This window comes from Balaenoptera physalus, assembly GCF_965194825.1.
Source record: "Balaenoptera physalus genome assembly, chromosome: 2".
NCBI classification, from domain to species: domain Eukaryota; kingdom Metazoa; phylum Chordata; class Mammalia; order Artiodactyla; family Balaenopteridae; genus Balaenoptera; species Balaenoptera physalus.
In genome coordinates this window covers 43,544,538-43,565,181 of record NC_138883.1, presented here as the reverse complement: position 1 = coordinate 43,565,181, position 20,644 = coordinate 43,544,538, and the positions used below count along the sequence as shown (strand labels likewise).

Below are 20,644 nucleotides of genomic sequence, written 5' to 3'. Positions count from 1 at the left end.
ACAAGGACCTAGAAGAACTAAAGAGCAAACAAAAAATGATGAACAATACAATAAAGGAAATTAAAAATTCTCTAGAAGGAATCAATAGCAGAATAACTGAGGCAGAAGAACGGATAAGTAATCTGGAAGATAAAATAGTGGAAATAACTACCACAGAGCAGAATAAAGAAAAAAGAATGAAAAGAATTGAGGACAGTCTCAGAGACTTCTGGGACAACATTAAATGCACCAACATTCGAATTGTAAGTGCCCTAGAGAAAGAGAAAAAGAAAAGGACTGAGAAAATATTTAAAGAGATTGTAGTTGAAAACTTCCCTAAGATAGGAAAGGAAATCATCAATCAAGTCCAGGAAGCACAGAGAGTCCCATACAGGATAAATAAAAGGAGAAACATGCCAAGACACGTATTAATCAAACTATCAAAAATTAAATACAAAGAAAAAATATTAAAAGCAGCAAGGGAGAAACAACAAATAACATACAAGGGAATCCCCATAAGGTTAACAGCTGATCTTTCAGCAGAAACTCTGCAAGCCAGAAGGGAGTGGCAGGACATACTTAGGTGATGAAAGGGAAAAACCTACAACCAAGATCACTCTACCCAGCAAGGATCTCATTCAGATTCGAAGGAGAAGTTAAAATCTTTACAGACAAGCAAAAGCAAAGAGAATTCAGTACCACCAAACCAGCTTTACAACAAATGCTAAAGGAACTTCTCTAGGCAGGAAACACAAGAGAAGGAAAAGACTTACAATAACAAGCCCAAAACAATTAAGAAAATGGTAATAAGAACATACATATCAATAACTACCTTGAATATAAATGGATTAAATGCTCCAAGCAAAAGACATAGACTGGCTGAATGGATACAAAAACAAGACCCATATATATGCTGTCTACATGAGGCCCACTTCAGACCTAGGGACACATACAGACTAAAAGTGAGGGGATGGAAAAAGATATTCTATGCAAATGAAAATCAAAAGAAAGCTGGAGTAGCAATTCTCATATCAGACAAAATAGACGTTAAAATAAAGACTATTACAAGAGACAAAGGACACTACATAATGATCAATGGATCAATCCAAAAAGAAGATATAGCAATTGTAAATATTTATGCACCCAACATAGGAGCACCTCAATACATAAGGCAAATGCTAACAGCCATAAAAGGGGAAAGCGACAGTAACACAATTATAGTAGGGGACTTTAACACCCCACTTTCACCAACGGACAGATCATCCAAAATGAAAATAAATAAGGAAACACAAGCTTTAAATGATACATTAAACAAGATGGACCTAATTGATATTTATAGGACATTCCATCCAAAAACAACAGAATACACTTTCTTCTCAAGTGCTCACGGAACATTCTCTAGGATAGATCATATCTTGGGTCACAAATCAAGCCTTGGTAAATTGAAGAAAATTGAAATTGTATCAAGTATCTTTTCCGATCACAATGCTATGAGACTAGATATCAATTATAGGAAAAAAATCTGTAAAAAATACAAACACATGGAGGCTAAACAATACACTACTAAATAACCAAGAGATCACTGAAGAAATCAAAGAGGAAATCAAAAAATACCTAGAAACAAATGACAGTGAAAACACAACTACCCAAAACCTATGGGATGCAGCAAAAGCAGTTTTAAGAGGGAAGTTTATACAAATACAGAGGGGACTTACCTCAACATAACAAAGCCATATATGACAAACCCAAAGCCAACATTGTTCTCAATGGTGAACAACTAAAACCATTTCCTCTAAGATCAGGAACAAGACAAGGTTGTCCACTCTCACCACTATTATTCAACATAGTTTTGGAAGTTTTAGCCACAGCAATCAGAAAAGAAAAAGAAATAAAAGGAATCCAAATTGGAAAAGAAGAAGTAAAGCTGTCACTGTTTGCAGATGACATGATACTATACATAGAGAATCCTAAAGATGCCAGCAGAAAACTACTAGAGCTAGTCTATGAATTTGGCAAAGTAGCAGGATATAAAATTAATGCACAGGAAATTCTTGCATTCCTATACATTAATGATGAAAAATCTGAAAGAGAAATTAAGGAAACATTCCCATTTACCAACAAAAAGAATAAAATACCTAAGAATAAACCTACCTAAGGAGACAAAAGACCTGTATGCAGAAAATTATAAGACACTGATGAAAGTAATTAAAGATGATACAAACAGATGGGGAGATATACCATGTTCTTTGACTGGAAGAATCAACATTGTGAAAATGACTATACTACCCAAAGCAATCTACAGATTCAATGCAATCCCTATCAAACTACCAATGGCATTTTTCACAGAACTAGAACAAAAAATTTCATAATTTGTATGGAAACACAAAAGACCCCGAATAGCCAAAGCAATCTTGAGAAAGAAAAACGGAGCTGGAGGAATCAGGCTTCCAGACTCCAGACTATACCACAAAGCTACAGTAATCAAGACAGTATGGTACTGGCACAAAAACAGAAATATAGATCAATGGAACAGGATAGAAAGCCCAGAGACAAACCCACGCACATATGGTCACCTTATCTTTGATAAAGGATGCAAGAATATACAGTGGAGAGAAGACAGCCTCTTCAATAAGTGGTGCTGGGAAAACTGGACAGCTACATGTAAAAGAATGAAATTAGAACACTCCCTAACATCATACACAAAAATAAACTCAAAATGGATTAAAGACCTAAATGTAAGGCCAGACACTATCAAACTCTTAGAGGAAAACATAGGCAGAACACTCTATGACATAAATCACAGCAAGATCCTTTTTGACCCACCTCCTAGAGAAATGGAAATAAAAACAAAAATAAACAAATGGGACCTAATGAAACTTAAAAGCTTTTGCACAGCCAAGGAAACCATAAACAAGACCAAAAGACAACCCTCAGAATGGGAGAAAATATTTGCAAATGAAACAACTGACAAAGGATTAATCTCCTAAATTTATAAGCAGCTTATGCAGCTCAATATCAAGAAAACAAACAATCCAAAAATGGGCAGAAGACCTAAATAGATATTTCTCCAAAGAAGATATACAGATTGCCAACAAACACATGAAAGGATGCTCAACGTCACTAATCATTAGAGAAATGTAAATCAACTCACACCAGTCAGAATGGCCATCATCAAAACATCTAGAAACAGTAAATGCTGGAGAGGGTGTGGAGAAAAGGGAACCCTCTTGCACTGTTGATGGGAATGTAAATTGTTACCGCCACTATGGAGAACAGTATGGAGGTTCCTTATAAAACTAAAAATAGAACTACCATACAACCCAGCAATCCCACTACTGGGCATATACCCTGAGAAAACCATAATTCAAAAAGAGTCATGTACCAAAATGTTCATTGCAGCTCTATTTTTAATAGCCAAGACATGGAAGCAACCTAAGTGTCCATCGACAGATGAATGGATAAAGAAGATGTGGCACATATATACAATGGAATATTACTCAGCCATAAAAAGAAACGAAATTGAGTTATTTGTAGTGAGGTGGATGGACCTAGAGTCTGTCATACAGAGTGAAGGAAGTTAGAAAGAGAAAAGCAAATACCGTATGCTAACACATATATATGGAATCTAAAAAAAAAAAAAAAAAAAGGTCATGAAGGACTTAGGGGCAGGATGGGAATAAAGACGCAGACCTAGTACAGACTGGACTTGAGGACACGGGGAGGGGTAGGCTAAGCTGGGACAAAGTGAGAGAGTGGCATGTACATATATGCACTATCAAATGTAAAATTGATAGCTAGTCGGAAGCAGCCGCATAGCTCGGTGCTTTGTGACCACCTAGAGTGGTGGGAGAGGGAGGGTGGGAGGGAGGGAGATGCAAGAGGGATGAAATATGGGGATATATGTATATGTATAGCTGATTCAATTTGTTATAAAGCAGAAACTAACATACCATTGTAAAGCAATTATTCTCCTAGAAAGATGTTTAAAAAAGAAAAGAAAAGAAAATATACCTGGTTAAGTAATAATAAAAAAAAAAAAAAAAGAAGAAGCATGAAAGAGCACTTCAGTGTACTGGGAACAGTCAGATCTCACTAGGGAAAAAATTCACAAGAGAGACTATTTCAAAGAGAGGACCCAGCGAAACCAAGGCTATTTCCCCTGCTGATGAACTGAGTGACTGGGGACGAACAGGGCCTCAGTATCGCTCACTTTGCACCTGGGGCTAATGTGGAGGGAATCGCTGGTGGGCAGGAGGGGAGACCCCCTAGGACCACCACCCAAGCTGTTAGCTCAGTGTCCAACCTTGTAGTGAGAGCAGTTCAGCTCTGGGACTTTGATTCACTTCCCATCACCTCAGATTTAGATACCAAATAAAATGGCTGGAAACACAAATTTATTTAGCTTCCTTGTCGGCTTCCTAATCAAGACCTTGGCTATATCCTGCAAATGTTGCTCTGAAGGAATACATGCCAGGGAGCAGATGATGTCTACTGCCGCTGTATACAAGAGAGGTCCCGCCAGGGTGGCCATCTTATCAGGGCTGGGGCCACTCTTGGTTAGTGTATTCACTTGCTAGGGCTCCTGGAACAAAGCACTACAAACTGAGTGGCTTAAACAACAGGAATTTATTGTCTTACAGTTCTGGAGGCTAGCAGCCTGAGATTAAGAACCAGTTCCTTCTGAGGGTTGTGAGGAAGAAACTGTTCCATGCTTTTCCCCAAGCTTCTGGTGGTTTGCTAGCAATTTTTGATATTCTTTGGCTTGTACATGTATCACCCTGATCTCTGCCTTCATCTTCACAGAGTGTTTTGTGTGTATCTGTGTCCAAATTTCCCCTTTTTATAAGGACAACAGTCATAATGGATTCGGGGCCCACCCTACCCAATATGGCTTCATCTTAAGTAATTACATCTGCAACAGCCCTATTTCCAAATACAGCCACACTCTGAGGTCTTGGGGGTTAAGACTTCAACACTGAATTTCTGGCAGATGTCACTCAACCCATAAGAGGAAGCTGTAAAGCAGGGAAGGTTTCTGAGCTCCCAGCATTCTAGCTTATTTAAAGGTCTGATGATGATACCAGAATGCCTCCAAACCAGAGGATGTTTTAAGATGCTGTCATGGCCCTTGATTCTGTACTCCATGGTGGTCCCAACTACTAAATTAATGGCATTTAGAGCTAGCAGATTCTTGAGAGCATAACTTGAGTCATTCTGGAAATGTCTCTCTCCACTATCTGGAGTCACCCTGTCGATTCAGTGTATATTAGTGTGTATCAGAAAGGGTAAGCTGACACTGAACTGCCTCTCTATTCTTCCTTTAAAAAAATAAAAGATAAATAATCTCTAAAATTGTATGCGATTTAACAAATAGTTGAGTGCCTGCTCTCTTTGGGGAGGTGGGAGGCATTGTACCAAGAGCCGTGGAAGAACACAAGATTGACAGGTATGTGTCCTCATCGAGCATACAGTAGGGTAGACTGGAAAAACAGAGCAACAAGTCATCGGGATTTCTTATATCCAAGTGATCTAAAGACCTAACTTAGGGCTTCAATATCCAGAAGTGTTGTGAAACCCGCAGTGGTGAGGAGGTGTGAGGATTTAGGGCTGCAGCAGAGTGTGTGTGACATCACCCTAGGGGCTGCAATTCACAAAGCTTACCTATAAAGCTTGTTCCAAAACACAACCATACACTGTGGCTTCGTGCTTAATTCTCAGTCCTTACACCACCTCATCTAAAGCTGTTACTGTAGATGGAATGTTTGTGTCCCTGCAAAGGGGCCCTCCTGAATGAAATTAGTGCCCTTATAGAAGAGATCCCAGAGAGCTCCCTTGCGCCTTCTACCATGTGAGGACACAGCAAGAACACAGCCCTCTATTTACTTGGATGTGAGCTCTCACCAGACACCAGATTTGCTGGTGCCTTGATATTGGTCTTCCCAGCCTCCAGAGCTGTGAGAAATACATTTCCGTTGTTTATAATCCACCAAGTCTACGGTATTCTTTTATAGCAGACTGAAAGGATAAGGGCAGCTGTATTCCTGTCAATGCCCACACCACAGGCTTCCATGACCTTTTCTTAGTTCTTGGTGCTAACACCTACAGACTCACCCTCTACATCAACAGTTATAACCTAATGCTTGAGTATCACAACCAGTTATTAACAACATCACTCCTAATTTATCACCCATAACAAAATGCCAACATTGAAAAATGATCATTTGCATAGATTAGAATGGCTACTCTTCTAGTGTCATTCCTCCCACTCATTTATATCCTGATGCATGAGATCGCCTGATCCCATAATCCATGAAGAGCATCCCTGAGGAATAAAGGAAGAGGGCATTGCTCCACATGGCTGCTGGGATCAATTTCCTAAGGCACAGGGCTGATCCTCTCACTCTTCTGTTCAAGCGTCTCCAAGAGCTTCCCTTGCCTCCAGAGTAAATGTTACACATCTTAGCACAGATTACTCCAGGCTCTGTTCCATCTCTTCCCTACGTGCATTCCCAACTTCATCTTCTTACTTTATCCCCCATTCACATCTTGTATTCTAGTAAATTGAACTACTGATTTCATTTAAACTTTGCTTAAACTTTCTATTTCTGTGCCTTTATTTTTATTGTTCTGATTGTTATTTCTTGCCCCCAATAACATGTGCCAAATCCTATCTAATTCCGCCGATAAGAATTTGTCCTCCTCCCGTCCGTACTTCTGTGACATTCTTAGAATAAATGACTTTGCACAATGATTACATTCTATCATGACTCCATTTATTTGTGCATCTTGTCTCTGCTTATTAGATAGCATGATCCACAAGGCATATATATGTTGGTTTCCTCAATGCACCAAGCACATAGACTTACACAGGGTAGGGGCCGAATCAGGGTTCAATTTTGACTAGGCACCAAAGCTATCAATGAATTAGCACAAATGTAACCATCATCTGGGTCTCTGACTCAAGTGGCTTTTGTTTGCTTTCCTTGATTTCCTCTCTGCCAAGTCTTTTCCACAGAAGTTAGTTTCCAAGTGTGTCTTTTTCTATCTTTCAACTTTTCGAGGATCGTGGAGGAGGGAGGAAGGGGCATGAGATTCCCACCACGGCTTGATCTTGTTAGGATGTTGTCTCTGTTAGAATGTGTTGAGCACAACTGTCCAGCACTGATCCTTCTGATACATCAATTTAAGCTGTAAATCAGAACTGAGGGCCATCTCATGCTATGGGTCTATTTCTTCTGTTCATGGACTTTCTATATTAACAACACATTGCCGTTAGTATTTGTAGGGTTTGGGGGTGTGATATAATTTACCCTACCACCTCAGCCTAAGGATTGCTAGAAAGACTATCACAGTATCATGTATTCATCATTTTCCCCCAAATACAGGATTTGCGCTGGCCCTTGCTTTTCTCCACTGTGTCACAGATAGCATTACCCAGGAGAGTCTGTGCAGCTACAGAAAGTTCATGCTGCCAGTTGGGGTTGGATAGTTCTTCTCCACATAGGTGGCAGCCCTGAGTCAGAAATCAGGCCCTGACTATGATTTAATTAGCATAATCATACTGGTGGATAATTCATTATTCTCAGAAATTTGAGGTTTTAAAACATGCTAAAATAATTAGATAAAGGAACATAGGCTTAGGTGCCAAAAGAGAAAAGTTTCAGTTCTGCATTCGCCACTAATTGAGTACATATAACACAGTGGTAGAGCTTGGGTAAGTTACTGTGTCACTTTGAGGACGTTACCTAACCCCTCTGAGCCTCAATTATTGAACCGATTCATGGAGGTTTTTGAAGAATCAAATGGGAATACACATAAAGCATGTTAATAGTGTGCCTGACGCATGGTAGATGCTCAATGAGAAAGAGCTGCTATGATTATGAAAACTCAGGCAAGTTGCTTTTCTCCTTGGTGACTCCATTCTTCCCTCTTCAAAGTAGAGATCATAGTTGTCATTTAGTATCATCTGACAAGAACGTTTTATTTCTTAATATCCATTAAATGCACTAAGCAACCCAGATGAAAGCCTCTCTATGAAAGGAGAAATTTATACTATTTTTCAGAGAAGCAGTTAGCTATGATTTAATACAAAATATTTGTTCTCCTAATACTTTATTAATAAAATTGATGCCAAACATGTAAGCTTCTAGATGTTCCAATTCATTATTTTAAGTGTCTCTTTATCAAATGGGAACATCTGTGTTGAAACAACTTTGATTCAGTACTTGTCACAGCGACCGTGGTATTTGTCAGGTCTACAATAAATTTCTTTGTATGTTTGCATATATTTGAGATGCTCAACAATGAATTAGAGAGGAAAGAAACTCCTTTAGTAGAAATAAGTAGCAGGTAAAAAGGAGTCTTTATCTGTCAGGTTCCATGGGGCTTCCTGATATTTTTTCTTTTTTTTTTTTTTTCTCTTTTACATTTAAGGGCACATCATTGATTCCTAGTTTGAACAACAATTCCTAAACTGAGATAAGTATAAAGCCAGATATGATTCTGGTTGCCAAGGTTCTTTGGAAAAATGCTAAGGATCGTGAAGCCTGACTCAGTGGGCAATGCTCTGTAGATCTGGATGTCACCTGTCCCTACCACCCCGACCCCAGATGCAAAGAACCCAGGCAAACAACCGCTAGAAAAGTGCTTAGCATATAACACTCAATATGTATTTCTAAAAAAATAAATGATCTAACTTCTATGCACTGTTCCCCACTTGAATATTTTAGGTCTAGAAGCAGAGCCTTCAAGCAGAAAGGAGTCAAGAGGACCCAAACAGAAAGAAGAGGAGATGACGAGAGGGTCTGACGTTCCTCCTTAGGAAAGAGAGGAGATGGGACTGCTGGGCTCCTGGGTATCATCACGCAGGAAGCCAAGAGACAACGAAGCAGAATCTTGAGTCATAAGAATTCAGGGAGATTTCTTTGGCTGCCTACCTTCCCCAGGTGTGGGGCTGTTTCCCTGCAGTAGTTAGCAGGGAAATCCGTAAAATGGGCAGGAACCGTGTGCCTGGCTTCCAGGACAACAAAGGGGTGGGAAGCCTCTCCCTTTCCAGTTGGTCATGAGTAGAAAGGAATCCCAAGAGGCAAAGAGATTGGGGCAGTAATTAAAGGAAGGGAAAGGGGGAGGGAGAGTGGGAGAGAGATGGATTGGGAGTTTGGGATTAGTAGATGCAAACCATTATATAGTGAATGGATAAACAACAAGGTCCTACTGTATAGCACAGGGAACTGTATTCAATATCCTGTGATAAACCATAATGGAAAAGAATATGAAAAAAATGTATATATATGTGTGTGTGTGTGTGTGTGTGTGTGTGTGTGTGTGTGTATAACTGAATCACTTTGCTATACAGCAGAAATTAACACGACATTGTAAATCAACTATACTTCAATAAAATAAATTTTAAAATAAATAACTAAAATGCAATGATGAAGGCTTTTGAAAAATTCTAGAAGTTAAAAAAAAAAGAAAAAGGAAGGGAAGCAGGCCAAGTCCCTGGAGCCTGCAGCAAGGGAAAAAGGAACATTGGCAGATAGCCTAAGCCAGGAAGCCTCCTTGGGGTCTCAGCTGTTGGAGTATGTAACTTCCTACATTGAGCTGCGTCTGTACCACACAGAGACCTCAAAGGGAGCAGCAAGTATTAAATAACAACAGTGGCTAATATTTACATAGTGTTTCTTATAAGCCAGATACTGTTTATGGGCTAGGTGCTACTAGTCTTCCCATTTTACAGGTGAGGAGACTGAGGCACAGAGGAGTTGTTAAGTATCTCCTTCAAGGTCTCTCTTCTGGTAAATGGCAGAATCAGGATTTGATCCTAAGTGATGTAGTCCTGGAGCCTATGCATTTAACCACCACATGAGTTCTTTCTCTGTGAATTAAAGAGCACTTAGCTGAGGGTGTGGACCTCAGCTTTAACATCATTCACTTAAATGTGAGAAAAATAAACAACTCAGTGACAAATTACAATCAATGTCTTCACTTAATAAACTCTCCCCTCAAAATAAGAGTAAAGTGTTTTGAGAAAATAATCATGAAAAAAATTACTTTCATGATGGAGCAGATCTACTATAAAAATTAAAAAGTGACTCCAAGAAGCCTGCTGAAGAAGCATGAAGTGGTGAGCTAGTTATTGTAAGCAGAGTTGTAGGCAAATTAGTACCTACTGATTTGGTCCCAAATCAGCAAAATTCAGGCCCACCGGAAATGTGGGGAGCTCTGCATCTCCACTCAGCTACGCTAACAGGCAAATGCTCAGAAGATGCTTGTTGGTTTGTGAGAGGTTACCAAATATGTTTGAGCATCCTAGAAAAATGGGGCTCAACTGGAAGAAATGGGCCTGGCCCAAAAGGGTAGATGAAACACAATTTGCAGAGGCTTTTTGGCTGGTGAACCCTTGTAGGCCACTACCTTCAGCCGTGTGTATGTGCACATATAACTGGCCCATGCTGTTGCAGTAGTGTGTAAATGAAACATTCAAAAGCAGTAACTGGAATAGATTCAAAAGCATCACAATCAGCAAAAAGATTTTGGCTCTTGACCGCCTCCTGCTGGTCTACATTCACAGTTCACAGCTGTTCTGACAGCTTCTGATGTGAAGCAACCCATCAGCAGCTACGTGGTCCATGGTGGTAACCAGCCTCCAAAATGGGGTCCAAGACAGGACCCCAATGGTCCCTGTCTGCTGGTGTTCACACCCTCGTGCAGTCCCTTCCCACTTTGAACTAGGGTTGGCCTGTATGACCAATAGAATACAGTAGAATTGATAGCATGTCACTTTTGAGATTAGGGTACCAACAACACTGTCCTGATGGCTCATTTTCCTTACCAGATCATCCACTCTGGGGAAAGCCAGCTGCCATATGTGAGCAGCCTTGAGAAGAGGCCCATGTAGCAAGAAACTGAAGCCTCTGCCATCATGAGCAAATTTGAAAACAGATCGCCAAGCCCAATCAAGACATTAAACATTTTGACTGCAACCTCATGAGAGACTCAGAGCCAGAACTGGCCAATTAAGCCATTCCCAGATTCCTGACTCTCAGAAACTGGGTGAAATAATAAATATTTGTTGTTGTAAGCTGTGCATCGTGGGATAATTTGTTATTCAGCAATAGAGAATTAATGCATCCACTTGGCCAACGCATGCCAGTTTGTACTGCCAATTTTCTTCTGCACGGTAAATGGTTTCAGGCAATAGTTTTAGTGAAAATTAAATCAGGCAGACCAATCTTGTCACCAGGTAAATAGTCAAAGAATACTGGAGCAGCCCTTTCAGGCTTCTCATTTTTGCAGATCCACGTCGACAGAAACGAAAGGACTCGTCCACGGTCACCCAGTCACTGTCATGTCACTGCCCTTTCTGGTGCCTCAAATCCCTCAAGAGCCTCTGGGGCTCACAGCCAATCACTGGGACCACGGCTAGGGGGCAGCAGTGAGCAGGAGGTGGGAAGAGCCTTTTTATCCTTGATGGTCTTATTTCTGCCTGTTTTACCAAGATAATTAGTCTCCAGAAATCCAAGACAAAATGGTTTGAAGAACCAGGGACCAAACCAGGGTTAGGTTTTGTTTTCCTCTTTTCTGCTTGGCTGGGTAAATACTTCTAGAGCTCAGGTTCACCAGACAGACAGCAGCCCCATAGCAGGGAGAGTGTATGTATTCTCATCTTCAGAGGTTTATTCCTATATATCCCTCATGCCTACTAGATCATGCTCTCAAGCTTTAGAATTTTCAGGATCTATTTTATTACAGTATTTTACCAGCCCAACCCAAGAAAGTCAGACATACAACCCAACATTATTGGCTTTTGGGTTCCACTCCCACCTTTCATGGACCTTTTAACATGGTATTGGCAATGCAATGATCTTAAACCAGAAAATAACTGTAGCAATAATAAATCAGTAAGAATCAATCCCAATACTACTGATAAGAAAGGCCAGCTTCCTGAAGGACTTGAGTCAGGATACGGAACTCCTGTGTGGGAAGGAATATGAAGGTTATGGATCCAGAGTGAATGTGTCCTATATGACAGGAGAATAGGGTCCTAACTTCTAGAGCAGTGAGTCTCAGACTTCGGTGAGCATCAGAATGTCCCTGAAGGTTTGTTAAAACAGTTTACTCGGCCCCTCTCTCAAAGTTCCTGACTCAGTATATCTGGAGTGGAGTCTGATAATCTGCGTTTCTAACAGGTTCCCAGTAATACTGGCCACACTCTGAGAACCACTCCTCTGAGGTTTAGATTTAGGGTCACAAACTCAAGGGCATTCAACAGCCAGCAGGAACATAAAGAACAGGTATAACATTAGGGAGTAGTGAGACCTGTGGTGAGATGAAAATTGAATTCATGATTTGAAAGCCATTCAAATCAAAAGCATTATCTTAAGCACAGTGCAGGAAGGCAGACATCTGGGACCCTGGCCCGTGTGTTGGCTGCCACCATTCACTCCAGCAGCTCCCAATGCATCCTTTGAAAACAGCACAGAAATTCATACCATAATCAGAGTTCTGTAACTTGGATTGAGCCTCTTTTCTCCCTAGTCCTTTTTCAGGGAAGTTATATAGATCATTAATAATTTGGGCACCATACTAACTAATGCCCATTAGAAATGAGCTGACATTGACACCAGGGAAATGTTGTGATTAGCGCATCTTCTAAGAGTTGGCAAGGTGTGCTGGATATTCCACATTTCCCCCGTCAGACTCACTCTCCATCCTCTCCCACCCTGCTGTGCTCCCAGAGGCAGACTTCTGGGAACTGAGTGAACCGGGCTCCCTAGGCTTCCAGTTTCTGGTTGGGACTGGCCAGTGTGAAGCTCTGGTAGGAGACAGGAGGCAGGAGAGGGAGGTCACTCCCCTGGGCCATGGTTGTCCGTGCTTGTGCTCTTAGAAGAGCACCACAACTCACATTTGGTGGCCCCCTCCTAGAGTTACAGTTTCTTTTTCAGGGAGGTCACTCGTTTCCCTGGTCGCTTCATGTCCGTGGGTAGAAGCAGCTCCCTGCTTCACTATTTCCCGTTGGTTTCCCGTAAGTCCGACCAAACTTCTAGTCCCTTTACTACGCTCCATTCAATCACCCGTTCTGAGTGCGCCTTGTGTCCGCTACCTGAACCCTCCTGATTCAGCTTTACTGTATGAGATGCAGAACATTCCTCATTAGCATCAACATTACGTAAGACAATTGAGCAGCAACAAAGCAAACAGCAGAACAGCGGTCCTTTGTCCTTTGGTAAAACTAATCGCTAATTGTTGCCCAATTACGGAATTCACATTTGTCTCCAAATGCCAATCAGTCTTCCACTTCTGGAGCCCGGGTTGAAGTGGTTCAGGGGAAGATCAGATAAGCACAGTATTAGCCTCACCTACAAGGGCCCTCCTGCTACCAAGCCTCCTAACTGTTTGCTATTGTTCACTCAGCAGCCTCTGAAAGTTCTACTGGGAATCCCAAATAAGAGACCTGTCATTACAGTACAGGGACCCCAGAGCCAGGACACAGTTACACACACCTGACATCTCAATGTGATTGCGCAGATTTCTCCAGTTTGTCAGTGACACATTTGGGACAAGCGTCAACCCTTTAGTTCCTCAGGGTTCAGGCAATGGAAAGCACCACAGGTAACTAAAAACAGAACATGCGGATCTCCATAAATTGGTCTGCTGGTGAAATCAGGCTGCTGGGGCCTCGTTAGGAGTGACAGGTCAGTATCACTTCTTATTCCATGACAAGAAAGTACAAACCATCCTGGGACATGAGGCAAAGGCACATGCAAGAGATCACAAATTGGCAGCTCACAGGCATGTTTCGGTTGGTCCAAATAGTCTATTTATTTTTTTCCATTGGTTGCCAACATACAATGTTTGGGAGAGTTCATATAAAAATTTGGAGTTTCAGCTTTTATTAGAAAAAAAAATCTCTCATAGCAGTACCATGCTGTACATGGAATAAAATACCTGATAAACCTTGATGGAAGTATTAATGGCTGTAAACTAATAAGAGAATGAGGGTGGTTTAGTTTTGCTCATCACCTCGAGAGACAGTTACTAATAATCAGGTATCTGTTGATTGTAAGACAGCTACTGGAGACAGAAGTGCAGAGAATACACATTTATGTCAGCCCGAGGTTCAGCAAGCACACTGCTTGTGATTTCAAAATTGCTAAGGAATGATTGGGTCCCAGGGTGTTATCCTCTCTTTTGTCACTGGAACGGTGCAGACGTCCATTTAACAGGTAGCATGGGGGTGGGAAGTCAGACAGCCATGGATTATACTGAACTCAGGATGGAAACAATGCTTCCATCCATGTATGGCAATAAATGTATCAGCTCTTTTTCAAAGAACACCTCCCTATCAGCTAGGGAGGTGTTTCTTTGAAAATCGGGCTTTCTGATCTCCAGTCCTGTGTCATTAATCAGAAGGCCACAGTGGCACATGAGGCTCCAGGTTTGAAAACAACCTAACCAAGGAGTGAGAGTAAAAAGTGACACTGGCTTCCCAAGGTGTGGGGCGGGTGTGCCCCCCCCTCCCGCCACCCCCCCCTGCCCCCCGCCATTCCTCCAAGGGCTGATTTAACATATGTTTCTGCTTCAGGGCAGGGCCAAACTATACTGGGACTTTCTTTCACCTTCTCCTTTCCTCCCCTTTGCCGTCCACTCCTCACACTTTCAAACACACATACATACACTGCACCTTAAAGACAGAGAACAAGCAGAGGTTTATAGAGAAAAAGACACTTGCAAGAGTAGAAAATATACCATTTCTCAATTCAAGCCTTCCAGACCACCCACCCAGACTCTTCTCATCCTCCTAAAGTCTGTTTAACATGGACCACAACTGTAAATTTTCAGTGATAATAACAATAGCCAAAATTGACGGCACCAGACGTAGAATTATGGGCCAGCTGTATATACATCACTTTATTTAGATCTCCTCATTTAATCCTCTTGACAACCCTATGAGGCCAGCACCATTATTATCTCAGTTTTAAGGCTTAGGAAACTTTAGCTCAGGGATATTAAATACCTTGTTCAAGGTCATCGGATAGTAAGTAGTAGAGCCAGGATTCAAAAGGGATTCCTCTGCTCCCAGAATCTCAGTGACACTGAATATACTAAGCTAATTTCCTCAGCTAATGGGAAAGTCCTTTGCTGCATGTACAGACCAAAAGTGAGGAACAACTGACAATTTCCTTACATCACAGCCTCTCACAAGTGAGTGTGACGAGAGACCCAGAACTTGAACTGGGGTATTCTCAGAGTTCTAAATTATCCAGTTCTACCCAGGCTTGCTTTCCTCATTCAGCACAATATCATGCAGGCTTCATCTAGGTAAGATGATCAATCAATGACCTTCAGTCTTCCAGGACCTGAGGGCAGCCTTCAGCCTCCAGCCAGCAAAAAGCTAGGGCCCTCAGTCCTACACCCACAAGGAAAGGAATTCTGCCAAGAGCCTGAATGAGCTGGGAAATGAATTCTTCCCCAGCTGAGCTAAGAACACTGCTCGGTTGACACCTTGATTGCAGCTTTGGGAGACCCTAAGCAGAGGAATTAATCCATGCCCAGACTTCTGACCACAAAACTGTGAAATAATAAATGTATGATAAGTCATTAAGTTTGTGGTAATTTGTTACACAGCAAAGAAAACACACACACACAGACACACACAAATAAAAACCCAAAACTGATACACAAACAGTAAAACAGGGATGATGGCCAAAAGAATATATCTAATTTTTTTTTCAATTCACTGTGATCACTCAGAGAAGCAAGAAGTGGTCAAGAAAACTCCAAGGCAGATTCAGAATGTTTCATTCTGAGGAACCTAGGCTGGGCTTGCTAGTGGATACAAAGATGCCACAACATTGCCCCCCGGGAGACAGAGACTCCAAGCAAGAACTGTGATACTGAAACTCCTAGGATGGTCACACACCTGGAGTGCTCTAGGGCGAGGATGCGAGCTATGAACTCTTCAGTGGGAGGAAGCGTGGGCAAGGGCATCAGGTAGGGGTCACTTTTGATGTAGGTCTTCCAGGAAGAGAGAGAGAGTACCTCAGGCAGAAAAAGGAGTATAGAGTAGACTAAAGAAAACATTAAAATCGCCCATAATATGACCACTCACAGATGCACATGCCCTCCCCCACATTTGTGTGAATAAGTGTGGGGGAGGGAGGGAAGGAGAGGGTGAGGCATCTTCTACTGGACCATCTGTACATGTTGTCCAAATGTTTTTAAAGGGAGTGAGTCTCCACAGACATAAAGAACAGACTCGTGGTTGCCAGAAGGGGGTGGTGGGGGAGGGATAGGTTGGGAGTTTGGGGTTAGCAGATGCAAACTACAATGGATAAACAACAAAGTCCGACTGTATAGCACAGGGAACTATATTCAATATCCTGTGATAAACCATAAATCTAAGAAAGAATGTATGTATGTGTATATATACATATATATATATATATATAAAACTGAATCACTTTGCTGTACAGTAGAAATTAACACAATGTAAATCAACTATACTTCAATAAAATAAATAAAGGTTAAAGGGAGTGAGTCTCAGAACTAAGAGCACCTTACAAAGGTGTTTCTGTTTGTAAGGAAGTAAAAGTAAAATGCTTTTGCTTTAGTCTCCCAGGCCTTCCCTGAGTCTCAAAAGGCTGGCTCAAGAGTTAATGATTAAGAAATGTGAAGATGTAGAAACCAAGAATAGCTGCTGGGCTGGGAAACTGGTAACAATTTAGACTATAAACCAGCCACATAGCAGAGTGGACTCTTAGTCACTCCCAGTTCCCTGAAAGATATAAATCAAGGTCTGACACACATTCCTAAGTCATTTGTACAGGAAGCAGACCACCACCAGCTGAAAACTGCTGGCCTCAGGCATGTGGATTCCAGACCAGTTGAAACCAGAAGATAGGAGATGCTCGAAACTTCCCCTTGATGCCAACCAATCTGAGAATTTTGCACTAGCTGATTACACACTCTGCAGCCCCCTCCTTCACACTGCCTTTAAAAACCTTTCCCTGAAAGCCATTGGGGAGTTTGGGTCTTTAGAGATGTGCTGCCCATTCTCCTTTCTTGTCGTCCTGCAATAAACACTGTATTTTCCTTTATCACAACCCAGTAGATTGGCTTTAACATGCACAGGCAAATGGAGCCAAGTCCAGGTTTGGTAACAAACCCAGCTTCTTCAGCATGAAGCAATACAAACCCTGGTATAATTAACATTCTAAAGCTTCCAAGAGAATCAGGCTGAGTATGAGACATCACTTGAAACCACATCCTTTCTTGGTTTCTTCTCCTTCCCTACCCTGCTTCCCTTGCTCCTGGGAGCATTTCTTTAATAAATTACTTACACTTGAATCCTTAGCTCAGGATCTGCTTCTAGGAGAACCCAACTTAAGAGAAAAGAGAAAAATGTCCCATGGCTTCAGACACATGGTGCTTGTCTGCATTTTGGAGCTCACTGATCTACTTTGCTCAGAGAACATATCTAGAACATTCTCTGAGTTGGGCTGAGTCACAGCACCAGCCCATTCCCAGAAGTCACATGCTTCTTCCTAAGTGCTCCATTACCTGTTGCTCACTCCTAAGGTCCATCACCTTCTGCTGTTACCTTACAGCTGCTGCCAAGTTCAGCCAGGCCATTGTCAACAAAGGTCCTGAAAACATTGTACTTGTCCTGGGCAGGGGGCTCTGTAGCCCAGCTCTGACACTCACATTTAAAAGTGAAAAATCAAGATTTATTACAATAACAGTGATCTCAACTCTCGAACCCAAAACTTGGGCCATGATGACATACATCATGACCCACGTGCTCTCTAATGGTTTATTATGGAGGAAAAATTCAGGTCCCTGGCATTTTCCCCTATTAAGCTCACAAAGATAAGCTATTGGCCCCTGTGAAACATGTTAAATCAGGACAAAATTAACATGCTGCTATATAGTTGTAAAATAACTCTCCTGAAAAGTGAAGCTCTTCTCTGTATTATATATTGTTTTCATTTATGCTTAAAATCTACTTCAGAGAGCTTGACATATGCTTTTTAGTGTTGGAAACCTATGAGAAAAAAATAAATGAAAAACAGATGTCCTTATTTGGATTCTTATCCAGCATGGTAAGAAAGATCTAGAAGGTAAGTTTTTTTTCACTTACAGTTAGAATAACATAGTTAAGACAGAAAAGTGGACCCCTGGCAAAAGCTGAATCCTTTCATGTGAAACAGAGACCTTAAGCACACCACCCCCTCCCACCAAGCAGTTTTCACAATTTCACGGTGCTAATTTAAAATTTTCTTGAAGGAAACGGAAATTAAAATTTGCCTAATATAACCCTTTAAGAAAAGGCAACAAAGTATTTTAAATTTGAGTCAGCAGCTTATCTCATGAACCCTGTTAATCTTCATACACTACTTTCAATATGTCTCTGTTTTGTAAGACAAACCAATTAAGAAACAGGAGCAATACAGATGGAGGGATCAGAAGGTTGGAATGACAGCTTAATAACATGGGAGTGAAGCGCTAGGGGGTCTGCAATGACGGCCACCACGAATGGTATAGTCTCAGGTTTAGGGGAGTAATGACGAGCACAGTTTTGGAATCAAGAATTTGAAGGTTTGATTTCCAGTTGTGAAGCTGGGTGATTTTGAGCAGATTACTTCATCTCTGTGAGCCTCATTTTCTGGATCTGTAAAATGGGCTAATAATACCTTTCATGGGATCAGGATGTGGAATAAAGGTGATATGTACATGTAACAGGATGGAGAAATATTTATTCACCAGGATTCCAGGAGATTTGAGAAATATATACTGGTCTGATAGGGCTGCTCCCTTTTCCACCCTTAATTCCAAGAGGAATGGTTGAAGGGCTGACTCTTCTCAAAGAAATGTCTACTCTGGGGATGGTCCAGGGCAATGAATGCAGCCTTGGGGGTGGGGGGAAGAGGTGTCAGAAGCACTTTTAGAAGAAAACAGAATAACTCTGTGGCCTGGAGGTAGTCAGAGTTATCTTAGAGAGGTCACAGAAAACAAAAACCATAAACAAAACATCTGATAATTAGACTTCATCAAAATTAAGAACTTCTGGTTCATTAAAGGATACCACTAAGAAAATTAATAGGTGAGCCATAGACTGAGAGAAACATATCTCACTAATGACTAGTATCAATGAAATAATAAAGAACTTGGTAAACAACTTTTTGCCCCAAAATGGACAAAATATCTGAACACACACTTCATAAAATAAGATCTATAAATGATCAATTAACCTCAACAAATGTGCACAACATCATTAGTCATCAGAGAAATGCAAATTAAGGAACTTCCCTGGTGGCACAGTGGTTAAGAATTCACCTGCCAGTGCAGGGGACAGAGGTTCTAGCCCTGGTCCAGGAAGATCCCACATGCCGGAGCAACTAAGCCCCTGCTCCGCAACTACTGAGCCTGTGCTCTAGAGCCTGCAAGCCACAGCTACTGAGCCTGCGTGCTGCAACTACTGAAGCCCGTGAGCCTAGAACCTGTGCTCTGCAACAAGAGAAGCCAGCGCAGTGAGAAGCCCACGCACCACAACGAAGAGTAGCCCCCACTCACTGCAACTAGAGAAAGCCCATGCGCAGCAACGAAGACCCAACACAGCCAAAAATAAAATAAATAAATAAATTTATTTTAAAAAAAAAAGAAATGCAAATTAAACCACAGGAAGATACCACTACAACAACTACCAGAATGGCCAAAATAAAAAAGATTGACAACCGCAAATGTTGGCAGTAAGAGAGCAACTGGACCTCTGATTCACGTCGGGGGGAATACAAAATGGCACAATCTGTTTGCAAAGAAGTGTGGCAGTTTTTAAAATAAAACTAAACATATGCCTGGCTTATCACCTAGCAATTGCACTCCATGGCATCTACTACCCCCACCCACAGATGAAAACATATTCATAAAAACTTGTACAAGAATTTTCATAGCAGTTTTATTCATAATGGCGCAGGGAACTCCACTCAGTGCTCTGTGGTGACCTAAATGGGAAGGAAATCTAAAAAAGAGGGGATATGTATATACGTATAACTGATTCATTTTGCTGTACAGTAGAAACTAACACAATATTGTAAAGCAAATATACTCCAAGAAAAATTAATTAAAAAAATAGCCAGAAAACTGGGCACCTCCTAGCTCTGCACATCCCCTCTGGTGCAGGCTGTTCCAGGGGGGCCTCTCTAGACCAGACACGAGCACCAGCCTCCATGCTTACGTTTCCCCTCACCTTGTCCCCCAGCGGCACCAGAAGTGTTCTTCCCAGCCTCTCTCCTGGCAGAGACATTAAGATGGGTGTGCGGTGTGAGTAAAAACCCTATGCCAGTCACCCCTTCTGGAAGGAACCCTCAGTCAGTAAGAGTGATTCTCCAGGGGTCCCCTCACTTCATTTGGCTTTGAGGCAGAGAACATTCCCTCTGTCCTCTCTCTCAAGGGTCTCCTCAGGGTTGGAGGGTTTGTGGGCAGATTCTGTTAGCTCTTTAGTTAGCTGCCTAGGCAGCTGGGGGTACGAAAGTGGGGGGGGGCAGATGTCCAGCCCCAGTCATGGGTGGTTCATGGGATACCTACCATCATTTGTTTTGAGCTTTAGGCCTTAACTGTAAATCAGAACACTGCAAAAATTCCCACTCGATATTACATGTGACAT

General features: G+C 41.6%; 1 protein-coding gene and 1 long non-coding RNA gene across 3 annotated transcripts in view; one reads left to right on the top strand and one right to left on the bottom strand.

Moving 5' to 3' along the window:
- The window catches only part of LOC309655395, a 206,610-nt gene extending 192,132 nt beyond the window's left edge, over positions 1-14,478 (top strand). Inside the window, exon 3 of the long non-coding RNA XR_014260811.1 lies at positions 8,709-14,478. This is a non-coding gene — a long non-coding RNA (uncharacterized lncRNA). The remainder of the gene's footprint in view (positions 1-8,708) is intronic.
- Positions 1-20,644, bottom strand: part of SLC35F4 (solute carrier family 35 member F4) — a gene marked incomplete at its 5' end in the record, with an annotated part of 295,837 nt that overhangs the window by 100,244 nt on the left and 174,949 nt on the right. The gene's annotated exons all lie outside the window — the stretch shown is intronic.